The following is a 14045-nucleotide window of genomic DNA, read 5'->3' as shown; positions in this document are numbered from 1 at the left end:
CTCTACAGTAAGTGGCACTGTTCCCAGGTTGCCCCCTTTGCATTAGGAGGCGCTGTTCCCAGATGCCCCCTCTACAGTAGGTGGCACTGTTCCCAGGTGCCCCCTTGCATTAGGTGGCACTGTACCGAGTTGCTCCCTCTACATTCGGTGGCACTATTCCCAGATGCCCTCTCTACAGTAGGTGGCACTGTTCCCAGGTGCCCCCTCTACAGTAGGTGGCACTGTTTCCAGCTGTTCCCGCTACAGTAGGCGGCACTGTTTCCAGGTGCTCCCTGTACAGTAGGTGGCACTGTTCCCAGAAGCTCCCTCTCCATTAGGTGGCACTGTTCCCAGGTGCTCCCTCTCCATTAGGTATCACTGTTCCCAGATGACCCCTCTACAGTAGGTGGCACTGTTCCCAGGTGCCCCTCTGCATTAGGTGGCACTGTTCCGAGGGGCTCCCTTGACATTAGGTGGCACTATTCCCAGATGCCCCCTCTACAGTAGGTGGCACTGTTCCCAGGTGCTCCCTCTACAGTAGGTGGCACTGTTTCCAGCTGTTCCCGCAACAGTAGGCGGCACTGTTTCCAGGCGCTCCCTGTACAGTAGGTGGCACTGTTCCCAGATGCTCCCTCTCCATTAGGTGTCACTGTTCCCAGCTCCTCCCTCTGCAGTTGGCGGCGCTGTTGCAAGGTGCTACGACGACAGTAGATAGCGCTGCTCCCAGCTACTCCCTCTGCAGTAGGCGGCGCTGTTGCAAGGTGCTCCCACTACAGTAGATAGCGCTGTTCCCAGGTGCTCCCTCGAAGGTAGGTGGCACTGTACCCAGGTGCTCCCTCTACATTGGGCGGCACTGTTCCCTGGTGCTACGTCCACAGTAGGTAGCACTGTTCCCAGCTGTTCCCACTACAGTAGGCGGCACTGTTCCCAGGTGCCCCCTCTACAGTAAGTGGCACTGTTCCCAGGTTGCCCCCTTTGCATTTGGAGGCGCTGTTCCCAGATGCCCCCTCTACAGTAGGTGGCACTGTTCCCAGGTGCCCCCTTGCATTAGGTGGCACTGTACCGAGTTGCTCCCTCTACATTAGGTGGCACTATTCCCAGATGCCCTCTCTACAGTAGGTGGCACTGTTCCCAGGTGCTCCCACTACAGTAGGTGGCACTGTTTCCAGCTGTTCCCGCTACAGTAGGCGGCACTGTTTCCAGGCGCTCCCTGTACAGTAGGTGGCACTGTTCCCAGAAGCTCCCTCTCCATTAGGTGGCACTGTTCCCAGGTGCTCCCTCTCCATTAGGTATCACTGTTCCCAGATGACACCTCTACAGTAGGTGGCACTGTTCCCAGGTGCTCCCTCTACAGTAGGTGGCACTGTTTCCAGCTGTTCCTGCTACAGTAGGCGGCACTGTTTCCAGGCGCTCCCTGTACAGTAGGTGGCACTGTTCCCAGATGCTCCCTCTCCATTAGGTGGCACTGTTCCCAGGTGCTCCCTCTCCATTAGGTGTCACTGTTCCCAGGTCCTCCCTCTGCAGTAGGCGGCGCTGTTGCAAGGTGCTGCGACTACAGGAGATAGCGCTGTTCCCAGGTCCTCCCTCTGCAGCATGCGACGCTGTTGCAAGGTGTTCAAACTACAGTAGATAGCGCTGTTCCCAGGTGCTCCCTCGATGGTAGGTGGCAGTGTACCCAGGTGCCCCCTCTACATTGGGCGGCACTGTTCCCTGGTGCTATGTCCACAGTAGGTAGCACTATTCCCAGCTGTTCCCACTACAGTAGGCGGCACTGTTCCCAGGTGCTCCTGGTACAGTAGGTGGTACTGTTAGCACGTGCTCCCTCTTCATTAGGTGGCACTATTCCCAGGTCCTCCCTCTACTGTAGGCAGCGCTGTTGCCAGGTTCTCCCACTACAGTAGGTGGCACTGTTCCCAAGTGCCACCTCTTCAGTAGGTGGCGCTATTTCCAGTTCCTCCCTCTGCATTAGGTGGCGCTGTTGCCAGATGCTCCCTCTATATTAGGTGGCGCTATTCTCAGGTGTTCCCTCTACAGTAGGTGGCGCTGTTCCCAGGTGCTCCCTCTACAGTAGGCGGCGCTATTCCCAGGTGCTCCCTCCACAGTAGGTAGCACTGTTCCCAGCTGTTCTCCCTACAGTATGCGGCACTGTTCCCCGGTGCTCACTCTCCAGTAGGTGGCACTGTTCCCAGATGCACCCTCTCCATTCGGTGGCACTCTTCCCAGGTCCTCCCTCTGCAGTAGGCACAGCTGTTGCAAGGTGCTCCCACTGCAGCAGGTAGCGCTGTTCCCAGGTGCTCACACTACAGTAGGTGGCACAGTTCCCCGGTACTCCCTCTACAATAGGTGGCGCTATTTCCAGGTCCTCCCTCTGCATTAGGAGGCGCTGTTCCCAGGTGTTCCCTCTACAGTAGCTGGCGCTGTTCCCAGGTGCTCCCTCTACATTAGGTGGCGCTATTTCCAGGTCTTCCCTCCACATTAGGTGGCTCTGTTCCCAGGTGTTCCCTCTCCAGTAGCTGGTGCTGTTCCCAGGTGCTCCCTCTACATTAGGTGGCTATTTTCCCAGGTGCTGCCTCTGCATTAGGTGGCACTGATCCCAGATACCCCCTCTACAGTAGGTGGCACTGTTTCCAGGTGCCCCCCTGCATTAGATGGCACTGTTCCCAGGTGTTCCCTCTACAGTAGGTGGCGCTGTTCCCAGGTGCTCCCTCTGCAGTAGGTGGCGCTGTTCCCAGGTGTTCCCTCTACGGGAGGTGGCGCTGTTCCCAGGTGCTCCCTCTACAGTAGGTGGCTCTGTTCCCAGGTGCCCCTATACAGTAGGTGGCACTGTTCCCAGATGCACCATGTCCATTAGGTGGCACTGTTCTCAGGTGCTCCCTTTACAGTAGGTGGCGCTGTTCCTAGGTGCCCCCTCTACATTAGGTGGCACTGTTCCCAGGTGCCCCCTCTACATAAATTGGCACTGTTCCCATGTGCCCCCTCTACAGTAAGTGGCACTGTTCCTAGCTGCCCCCTCTGCATTAGGTGGCACTGTTCCCCAGATGCCCCCTCTACAGTAGGTGGCACTGTTCCCAGGTGCTCCCTCTACAGTAGGTGGCGCTGTTCCTAGCTGCCCCCCTCTACATTAGGTGGCACTATTCCCAGGTGCCCCCTCTGCAATAGGTGGCACTGTTCCCAGGTGCCCCCTCTACATAAATTGGCACTGTTCCCATGTGCCCCCTCTACAGTAAGTGGCACTGTTCCTAGCTGCCCCCTCTGCATTAGGTGGCACTGTTCCCCAGATGCCCCCTCTACAGTAGGTGGCACTGTTCCCAGGTGCTCCCTCTACATTAGATGGCGCTGTTCCCAGGTGCTCCCGCTACAGGAGGCGGCACTGTTCCTTGCTGTTCCCGCTGCAGTCAGCGGCATTGTTCCCAGGCGCTCCTTGTACAGCAGGTGGCACTGTTCCCATGTGCTCCCTCTCCATTAGGTGGCAATTTTCCCAGGTGCTCCCTCTCCATTAGGTGGCACTGTTTCCAGGTCCTCCCTCTGCAGTAGGCGGCGCTGTTGCAAGGTGCTCCCCCCCACAGTAGGTTGCACTGTACCCATGGGCTCCCTCTACAGTAGGTGGCCCTGTTCCCAGGAGCTCCCTCTACATTGGGCGGCGCTGTTCCCAGGTGCCCCCTCCATAGTAGGTAGCACTGTTCCCAGCTGTTCCTGTTACAGTAGGTGGCACTGTTCCCAGGTGCTCCCTCTACATTAGGTGGCGCTATTTCCAGGTCTTCCCTCCACATTAGGTGGCGCTGTTCCCAGGTGTTCCCTCTACAGTAGCTGGCGCTGTTCCCAGGTGCTCCCTCTACATTAGGTGGCTATTTTCCCAGGTGCTGCCTCTGCATTAGGTGGCACTGATCCCAGATACCCCGTCTACAGTAGGTGGCACTGTTTCCAGGTGCCCCCCTGCAGTAGGTGGCGCTGTTCCCAGGTGTTCGCTCTCCGGGAGGTGGCGCTGTTCCCAGGTGCTCCCTCTACAGTAGGTGGCTCTGTTCCCAGGTGCCCCTATACAGTAGGTGGCACTGTTCCCAGATGCACCATGTCCATTAGGTGGCACTGTTCCCAGGTGCTCCCTTTACAGTAGGTGGCGCTGTTCCTAGGTGCCCCCCCTACATTAGGTGGCACTGTTCCCAGGTGCCCCCTCTACATAAATTGGCACTGTTCCCATGTGCCCCCTCTACAGTAAGTGGCACTGTTCCTAGCTGCCCCCTCTGCATTAGGTGGCACTGTTCCCCAGATGCCCCCTCTACAGTAGGTGGCACTGTTCCCAGGTGCTCCCTCTACATTCGGTGGCGCTGTTCCTAGGTGCCCCCCTCTACATTAGGTGGCACTATTCCCAGGTGCCCCCTCTGCAATAGGTGGCACTGTTCACAGGTGCCCCCTCTACATCAATTGGCACTGTTCCCATGTGCCCCCTCTACAGTAAGTGGCACTGTTCCTAGCTGCCGCCTCTGCATTAGGTGGCACTGTTCCCCAGATGCCCCCTCTACAGTAGGTGGCACTGTTCACAGGTGCTCCCTCTACATTAGGTGGCACTGTTCCCAGGTGCTCCCGCTACAGGAGGCGGCACAGTTCCTTGCTGTTCCCGCTGCAGTCAGCGGCATTGTTCCCAGGCGCTCCCTGTACAGCAGGTGGCACTGTTCTCATGTGCTCCCTCTCCATTAGGTGGCAATTTTCCCAGGTGCTCCCTCTCCATTAGGTGGCACTGTTTCCAGGTCCTCCCTCTGCAGTAGGCGGCGCTGTTGCAAGGTGCTCCCCCCCACAGTAGGTTGCACTGTACCCATGGGCTCCCTCTACAGTAGGTGGCCCTGTTCCCAGGAGCTCCCTCTACATTGGGCGGCGCTGTTCCCAGGTGCCCCCTCCATAGTAGGTAGCACTGTTCCCAGCTGTTCCTGTTACAGTAGGTGGCACTGTTCCCAGGTGCTCCCTGCACAGTAGGTGGCACTGTTCCCAGGTCCTCCCTCTACTGTAGGCAGCGCTGTTGCCTGTTTCTCCCACTACAGTAGGTAGCGGTGTTCCCAGGTGCCCCCTCTACATTATGTAGCCTGTTCCCAAATGCACCCTCCACAGTAGATGGCACAGTTCCCAGGTGCTCCCTCTACAGTAGGTGGCATTGTTTCCAGGTGCTCCCTCCACATTAGGTGGTGCTGTTCCCAGGTGTTTCCTCTACAGTAGCTGGCGCTGTTCCCAGCTGCTCCTTCTACAATCGGCAGCGCTGTTCCCAGGTACTTCCACTACAGTAGGTGGCACTGTTACCCGCTGTTCCCGCTACAGTAGGCAGCGCTGTTCCCAGGTGCTCCCTCTGCATTCGGTGGCACTGTTCTCAGATGCCCCATCTACAGTAGGTGGCACTGTTCCCAGGTGCTCCCTCTACAGTAGGTGGCACTGTTTCCAGCTGTTTCCGCGACAGTAGGCGGCACAGTTTCCAGGCGCTCCCTGTACAGTAGGTGGCACTGTTCCCAGAAGCTCCCTCTCCATTAGGTGGCACTGTTCCCAGGTGCTCCCTCTCCATTAGGTATCACTGTTCAAAGATGCCCCCTCTACAGTAGGTGGCACTGTTCCGAGGTGCTCCCTCTACATCAGGTGGCACAGTTCCCAGATGCCCCCTCTACAGTAGGTGGCACTGTTCCCAGGCGCTCCCGCCACAGTAGGTGGCACTGTTTCCAGCTGTTCCTGCTACAGTCGGCGGCACTGTTTCCAGGCGCTGCCTGTACAGTCGGTGGCACTCTTCCCAGATGCTCCCTCTCCATTAGGTGGCACTGTTCCCAGGTGCTCCCTCTCCATTAGGTGTCACGGTTCCCAGGTCCTCCCTCTGCAGTAGGCGGCGCTGTTGCAAGGTGCTACGACTACAGTAGATAGTGCTGATCCCAGGTCCTCCCTCTGCAGCATGCGACGCTGTTGCAAGGTGCTCCCACTACCGTAGATAGCGCTGTTCCCAGGTGCTCCTTCGACGGTAGGTGGCACTGTACCCAGGTGCTCCCTCTACATTGTGCGGCACTGTTCCCTGGTGCTACGTCCACAGTAGGTAGCACTGTTCCCAGCTGTTCCCACTACAGTAGGCGGCACTGTTCCCAGGTGCCCCCTCGACAGTAAGTGGCACTGTTCCCAGGTTCCCCCCTTTGCATTAGGAGGCGCTGTTCCCGGATGCCCCCTCTACAGTAGGTGGCACTGTTCCCAGGTGACCCCCTGCATTAGGTGGCACTGTTCCGAGTTGCTCCCTCTACATTAGGTGGCACTATTCCCAGATGCCCCCTCTACAGAAGGTGGCACTGTTCCCAGGTGCTCCCGTTCCATTGGGCGGCGCTGTTCCCAGGTGCTCCCTCCACAGCAGGTAGCACTGTTCCCAGCTGTTGCTGCTACAGTAGGCGGCACTGTTCCCAGCTGCTCCCTGTACAGTAGGTAGCACTGTTCCCAGCTGCTCCCACTACAGTAGGCGGCACTGTTCCCAGGTGCCCCCTCGACAGTAAGTGGCACTGTTCCCAGGTTCCCCCCTTTGCATTAGGAGGCGCTGTTCCCAGATGCCCCCTCTACAGTAGGTGGCACTGTTCCCAGGTGACCCCCTGCATTAGGTGGCACTGTTCCGAGGTGCTCCCTCTACATTAGGTGGCACTATTCCCAAATGCACCCGCTGCAGTAGATGGCACAGTTCCCAGGTGCTCCCTCTACAGTAGGTGGCATTGTTTCCAGGTGCTCCCTCCACATCAGGTGGTGCTGTTCCCAGGTGTTTCCTCTACAGTAGGTGGCGCTGTTCCCAGGTGCTCCCTCTGCAGTAGGTGGCGCTGTTCCCAGGTGTTCCCTCTACGGGAAGTGGCGCTGTTACCAGGTGCTCCCTCTACAGTAGGTGGCTCTGTTCCCAGGTGCCCCCATACAGTAGGTGGCACTGCTCCCAGATGCACCATGTCCATTTGGTGGCACTGTTCCCAGGTGCTCCCTTTACAGTAGGTGGCGCTGTTCCTAGGTGCCCCCTCTACATTAGGTGGCACCATTCCCAGGTGCCCCCTCTGCAATAGGTGGCACTGTTCCCAGGTGCCCCCTCTACATAAATTGGCACTGTTCCCATGTGCCCCCTCGACAGTAAGTGGCACTGTTCCTAGCTGCCCCCTCTGCATTAGGTGGCACTGTTCCCCAGATGCCCCCTCTACAGTAGGTGGCACTGTTCACAGGTGCTCCCTCTACATTAGGTGGCGCTGTTCCCAGGTGCTCCCGCTACTGGAGGTGGCACTGTTCCTTGCTGTTCCCGCTGCAGTCAGCGGAATTGTTCCCAGGCGCTCCCTGTACAGCAGGTGGCACTGTTCCCATGTGCTCCCTCTCCATTAGGTGGCAATTTTCCCACGTGCTCCCTCTCCATTAGGTGGCACTGTTTCCAGGTCCTCCCTCTGCAGTAGGCGGCGCTGTTGCAAGGTGCTCCGCCCCACAGTAGGTTGCACTGTACCCATGTGCTCCCTCTACAGTAGGTGGCCCTGTTCCCAGGAGCTCCCTCTACATTGGGCGGCGCTGTTCCCAGGTGCCCCCTCCATAGTAGGTAGCACTGTTCCCAGCTGTTCCTGTTACAGTAGGTGGCACTGTTCCCAGGTGCTCCCTGCACAATAGGTGGCACTGTTCCCAGGTCCTCCCTCTACTGTAGGCGGCGCTGTTGCCTGGTTCTCCCACTACAGTAGGTAGCGGTGTTCCCAGGTGCCCCCTCGACAGTAAGTGGCACTGTTCCCAGGTTCCCCCCTTTGCATTAGGAGGCGCTGTTCCCAGATGCCCCCTCTACAGTAGGTGGCACTGTTCCCAGGTGACCCCCTGCATTAGGTGGCATTGTTTCCAGGTGCTCCCTCCACATTAGGTGGTGCTGTTCCCAGGTGTTTCCTCTACAGTAGGTGGCGCTGTTCCCAGGTGCTCCCTCTGCAGTAGGTGGCGCTGTACCCAGGTGTTCCCTCTACGGGAGGTGGCGCTGTTCCCAGGTGCTCCCTCTACAGTAGGTGGCTCTGTTCCCAGGTGCCCCAATACAGTAGGTGGCACTGCTCCCAGATGCACCATGTCCATTAGGTGGCACTGTTCCCAGGTGCTCCCTTTACAGTAGGTGGTGCTGTTCCTAGGTGCCCCCTCTACATTAGGTGGCACTATTCCCAGGTGCCCCCTCTGCAATTGGTGGCACTGTTCCCAGGTGCCCCCTCTACATAAATTGGCACTGTTCCCATGTGCCCCCTCTACAGTAAGTGGCACTGTTCCTAGCTGCCCCCTCTGCATTAGGTGGCACTGTTCCCCGGATGCCCCCTATACAGTAGGTGGCACTGTTCCCAGGTGCTCCCAATACATTAGGTGGCACTGTTCCTAGGTGCCCCCTCTACATTAGGTGGCACTATTCCCAGGTGCCCCCTCTGCAATAGGTGGCACTGTTCACAGGTGCTCCCTCTACATTATGTGGCACTGTTCCAAGGTGCTCCCGCTACAGGAGGCGGCACTGTTCCTTGCTGTTCCCGCTGCAGTCAGCGGCATTGTTCCCAGGCGCTCCCTGTACAGCAGGTGGCACTGTTCCCATGTGCTCCCTCTCCATTAGGTGGCAATTTTCCCAGGTGCTCCCTCTCCATTAGGTGGCACTGTTTCCAGGTCTTCCCTCTGCAGTAGGCGGCGCTGTTGCAAGGTGCTCCCCCCCACAGTAGGTTGCACTGTACCCATGTGCTCCCTCTACAGTAGGTGGCCCTGTTCCCAGGAGCTTCCTCTACATTGGGCGGCACTGTTCCCAGGTGCTCCCTCCATAGTAGGTAGCACTGTTCCCAGCTGTTCCTGTTACAGTAGGTGGCACTGTTCCCAGGTGCTCCTTGCACAATAGGTGGCACTGTTCCCAGGTCCTCCCTCTACTGTAGGCGGCGCTGTTGCCTGGTTCTCCCACTACAGTAGGTAGCGGTGTTCCCAGGTGCCCCCTCTACATTAGGTAGCACTGTTCCCAAATGCACCCTCTACAGTAGATGGCACAGTTCCCAGGTGCTCCCTCTACAGTAGGTGGCATTGTTTCCAGGTGCTCCCTCCACATTAGGTGGTGCTGTTCCCAGGTGTTTCCTCCACAGTAGCTGGCGCTGTTCCCAGCTGCTCCCTCTACAATAGGCAGCGCTGTTCCCAGGTACTTCCACTACAGTAGGTGGCACTGTTACCCGCTGTTCCCGCTACAGTAGGCAGCGCTGTTCCCAGGTACTTCCACGACAGTAGGTGGCACTGTTACCCGCTGTTCCCGCTACAGTAGGCAGCGCTGTTCCCAGGTGCTCCCTCTGCATTCGGTGGCACTGTTCTCAGATGCCCCATCTACAGTAGGTGGCACTGTTCCCAGGTGCTCCCTCTACAGTAGGTGGCACTGTTTCCAGCTGTTTCCGCGACAGTAGGCGGCACAGTTTCCAGGCGCTCCCTGTACAGTAGGTGGCACTGTTCCCAGAAGCTCCCTCTCCATTAGGTGGCACTGTTCCCAGGTGCTCCCTCTCCATTAGGTGGCACTGTTCCCAGGTGCTCCCTCTCCATTAGGTGTCACTGTTCCCAGGTCCTCCCTCTGCAGTAGGCGGCGCTGTTGCAAGGTGCTGCGACGACAGGAGATAGCGCTGTTCCCAGGTCCTCCCTCTGCAGCATGCGACGCTGTTGCAAGGTGTTCAAACGACAGTAGATAGCGCTGTTCCCAGGCGCTCCCTGTACAGTAGGTGGCACTGTTCCCAGATGCTCCCTCTCCATTAGGTGTCACTGTTCCCAGATGACACCTCTACAGTAGGTGGCACTGTTCCCAGGTGCTCCCTCTACAGTAGGTGGCACTGTTTCCAGCTGTTCCCTCTACAGTCGGCGGCACTGTTTCCAGGCGCTCCCTGTACAGTAGGTGGCACTGTTCCCAGATGCTCCCTCTCCATTAGGTGTCAATGTTCCCAGCTCCTCCCTCTGCAGTAGGCGACGCTGTTGCAAGGTGCGACGACGACAGTAGATAGCGCTGTTCCCAGCTACTCCCTCTGCAGTAGGCGGCGCTGTTGCAAGGTGCTCCCACTACAGTAGATAGCGCTGTTCCCAGGTGCTCCCTCGAAGGTAGGTGGCACTGCACCCAGGTGCTCCCTCTACATTGGGCGGCACTGTTCCCTGGTGCTACGTCCACAGTAGGTAGCACTGTTCCCAGCTGTTCCCACTACCGTAGGCGGCACTGTTCCCAGGTGCCCCCTCTACAGTAAGTGGCACTGTTCCCAGGTTGCCCCCTTTGCATTAGGAGGCGCTGTTCCCAGATGCCCCCTCTACAGTAGGTGGCACTGTTCCCAGGTGCCCCCTTGCATTAGGTGGCACTGTACCGAGTTGCTCCCTCTACATTCGGTGGCACTATTCCCAGATGCCCTCTCTACAGTAGGTGGCACTGTTCCCAGGTGCCCCCTCTACAGTAGGTGGCACTGTTTCCAGCTGTTCCCGCTACAGTAGGCGGCACTGTTTTCCAGGTGCTCCCTGTACAGTAGGTGGCACTGTTCCCAGAAGCTCCCTCTCCATTAGGTGGCACTGTTCCCAGGTGCTCCCTCTCCATTAGGTATCACTGTTCCCAGATGACCCCTCTACAGTAGGTGGCACTGTTCCCAGGTGCCCCCCTGCATTAGGTGGCACTGTTCCGAGGTGCTCCCTCGACATTAGGTGGCACTATTCCCAGATGCCCCCTCTACAGTAGGTGGCACTGTTCCCAGGTGCTCCCTCTACAGTAGGTGGCACTGTTTCCAGCTGTTCCCGCAACAGTAGGCGGCACTGTTTCCAGGCGCTCCCTGTACAGTAGGTGGCACTGTTCCCAGATGCTCCCTCTCCATTAGGTGTCACTGTTCCCAGCTCCTCCCTCTGCAGTTGGCGGCGCTGTTGCAAGGTGCTACGACGACAGTAGATAGCGCTGTTCCCAGCTACTCCCTCTGCAGTAGGCGGCGCTGTTGCAAGGTGCTCCCACTACAGTAGATAGCGCTGTTCCCAGGTGCTCCCTCGAAGGTAGGTGGCACTGTACCCAGGTGCTCCCTCTACATTGGGCGGCACTGTTCCCTGGTGCTACGTCCACAGTAGGTAGCACTGTTCCCAGCTGTTCCCACTACAGTAGGCGGCACTGTTCCCAGGTGCCCCCTCGACAGTAAGTGGCACTGTTCCCAGGTTGCCCCCTTTGCATTTGGAGGCGCTGTTCCCAGATGCCCCCTCTACAGTAGGTGGCACTGTTCCCAGGTGCCCCCTTGCATTAGGTGGCACTGTACCGAGTTGCTCCCTCTACATTAGGTGGCACTATTCCCAGATGCCCTCTCTACAGTAGGTGGCACTGTTCCCAGGTGCTCCCACTACAGTAGGTGGCACTGTTTCCAGCTGTTCCCGCTACAGTAGGCGGCACTGTTTCCAGGCGCTCCCTGTACAGTAGGTGGCACTGTTCCCAGAAGCTCCCTCTCCATTAGGTGGCACTGTTCCCAGGTGCTCCCTCTCCATTAGGTATCACTGTTCCCAGATGACACCTCTACAGTAGGTGGCACTGTTCCCAGGTGCTCCCTCTACAGTAGGTGGCACTGTTTCCAGCTGTTCCCGCTACAGTAGGCGGCACTGTTTCCAGGCGCTCCCTGTACAGTAGGTGGCACTGTTCCCAGATGCTCCCTCTCCATTAGGTGGCACTGTTCCCAGGTGCTCCCTCTCCATTAGGTGTCACTGTTCCCAGGTCCTCCCTCTGCAGTAGGCGGCGCTGTTGCAAGGTGCTGCGACTACAGGAGATAGCGCTGTTCCCAGGTCCTCCCTCTGCAGCATGCGACGCTGTTGCAAGGTGTTCAAACTACAGTAGATAGCGCTGTTCCCAGGTGCTCCCTCGATGGTAGGTGGCAGTGTACCCAGGTGTCCCCTCTACATTGGGCGGCACTGTTCCCTGGTGCTATGTCCACAGTAGGTAGCACTATTCCCAGCTGTTCCCACTACAGTAGGCGGCACTGTTCCCAGGTGCTCCTGGTACAGTAGGTGGTACTGTTAGCACGTGCTCCCTCTTCATTAGGTGGCACTATTCCCAGGTCCTCCCTCTACTGTAGGCAGCGCTGTTGCCAGGTTCTCCCACTACAGTAGGTGGCACTGTTCCCAAGTGCCACCTCTTCAGTAGGTGGCGCTATTTCCAGTTCCTCCCTCTGCATTAGGTGGCGCTGTTGCCAGATGCTCCCTCTACATTAGGTGGCGCTATTCTCAGGTGTTCCCTCTACAGTAGGTGGCGCTGTTCCCAGGTGCTCCCTCTACAGTAGGCGGCGCTATTCCCAGGTGCTCCCTCCACAGTAGGTAGCACTGTTCCCAGCTGTTCTCCCTACAGTATGCGGCACTGTTCCCCGGTGCTCACTCTCCAGTAGGTGGCACTGTTCCCAGATGCACCCTCTCCATTCGGTGGCACTCTTCCCAGGTCCTCCCTCTGCAGTAGGCACAGCTGTTGCAAGGTGCTCCCACTGCAGCAGGTAGCGCTGTTCCCAGGTGCTCACACTACAGTAGGTGGCACAGTTCCCCGGTACTCCCTCTACAATAGGTGGCGCTATTTCCAGGTCCTCCCTCTGCATTAGGAGGCGCTGTTCCCAGGTGTTCCCTCTACAGTAGCTGGCGCTGTTCCCAGGTGCTCCCTCTACATTAGGTGGCGCTATTTCCAGGTCTTCCCTCCACATTAGGTGGCTCTGTTCCCAGGTGTTCCCTCTCCAGTAGCTGGCGCTGTTCCCAGGTGCTCCCTCTACATTAGGTGGCTATTTTCCCAGGTGCTGCCTCTGCATTAGGTGGCACTGATCCCAGATACCCCCTCTACAGTAGGTGGCACTGTTTCCAGGTGCCCCCCTGCATTAGATGGCACTGTTCCCAGGTGTTCCCTCTACAGTAGGTGGCGCTGTTCCCAGGTGCTCCCTCTGCAGTAGGTGGCGCTGTTCCCAGGTGTTCCCTCTACGGGAGGTGGCGCTGTTCCCAGGTGCTCCCTCTACAGTAGGTGGCTCTGTTCCCAGGTGCCCCTATACAGTAGGTGGCACTGTTCCCAGATGCACCATGTCCATTAGGTGGCACTGTTCCCAGGTGCTCCCTCTACATTAGGTGGCGCTGTTCCTAGGTGCCCCCCTCTACATTAGGTGGCACTATTCCCAGGTGCCCCCTCTGCAATAGGTGGCACTGTTCACAGGTGCCCCCTCTACATAAATTGGCACTGTTCCCATGTGCCCCCTCTACAGTAAGTGGCACTGTTCCTAGCTGCCGCCTCTGCATTAGGTGGCACTGTTCCCCAGATGCCCCCTCTACAGTAGGTGGCACTGTTCCCAGGTGCTCCCTCTACATTAGGTGGCACTGTTCCCAGGTGCTCCCGCTACAGGAGGCGGCACTGTTCCTTGCTGTTCCCGCTGCAGTCAGCGGCATTGTTCCCAGGCGCTCCTTGTACAGCAGGTGGCACTGTTCCCATGTGCTCCCTCTCCATTAGGTGGCAATTTTCCCAGGTGCTCCCTCTCCATTAGGTGGCACTGTTTCCAGGTCCTCCCTCTGCAGTAGGCGGCGCTGTTGCAAGGTGCTCCCCCCCACAGTAGGTTGCACTGTACCCATGGGCTCCCTCTACAGTAGGTGGCCCTGTTCCCAGGAGCTCCCTCTACATTGGGCGGCGCTGTTCCCAGGTGCCCCCTCCATAGTAGGTAGCACTGTTCCCAGCTGTTCCTGTTACAGTAGGTGGCACTGTTCCCAGGTGCTCCCTCTACATTAGGTGGCGCTATTTCCAGGTCTTCCCTCCACATTAGGTGGCGCTGTTCCCAGGTGTTCCCTCTACAGTAGCTGGCGCTGTTCCCAGGTGCTCCCTCTACATTAGGTGGCTATTTTCCCAGGTGCTGCCTCTGCATTAGGTGGCACTGATCCCAGATACCCCCTCTACAGTAGGTGGCACTGTTTCCAGGTGCCCCCCTGCAGTAGGTGGCGCTGTTCCCAGGTGTTCGCTCTACGGGAGGTGGCGCTGTTCCCAGGTGCTCCCTCTACAGTAGGTGGCTCTGTTCCCAGGTGCCCCTATACAGTAGGTGGCACTGTTCCCAGATGCACCATGTCCATTAGGTGGCACTGTTCCCAGGTGCTCC

This window comes from Heterodontus francisci, chromosome 46, assembly GCF_036365525.1.
Source record: "Heterodontus francisci isolate sHetFra1 chromosome 46, sHetFra1.hap1, whole genome shotgun sequence".
Lineage (NCBI taxonomy): Eukaryota > Metazoa > Chordata > Chondrichthyes > Heterodontiformes > Heterodontidae > Heterodontus > Heterodontus francisci.
This window is presented reverse-complemented; position numbering follows the sequence as displayed.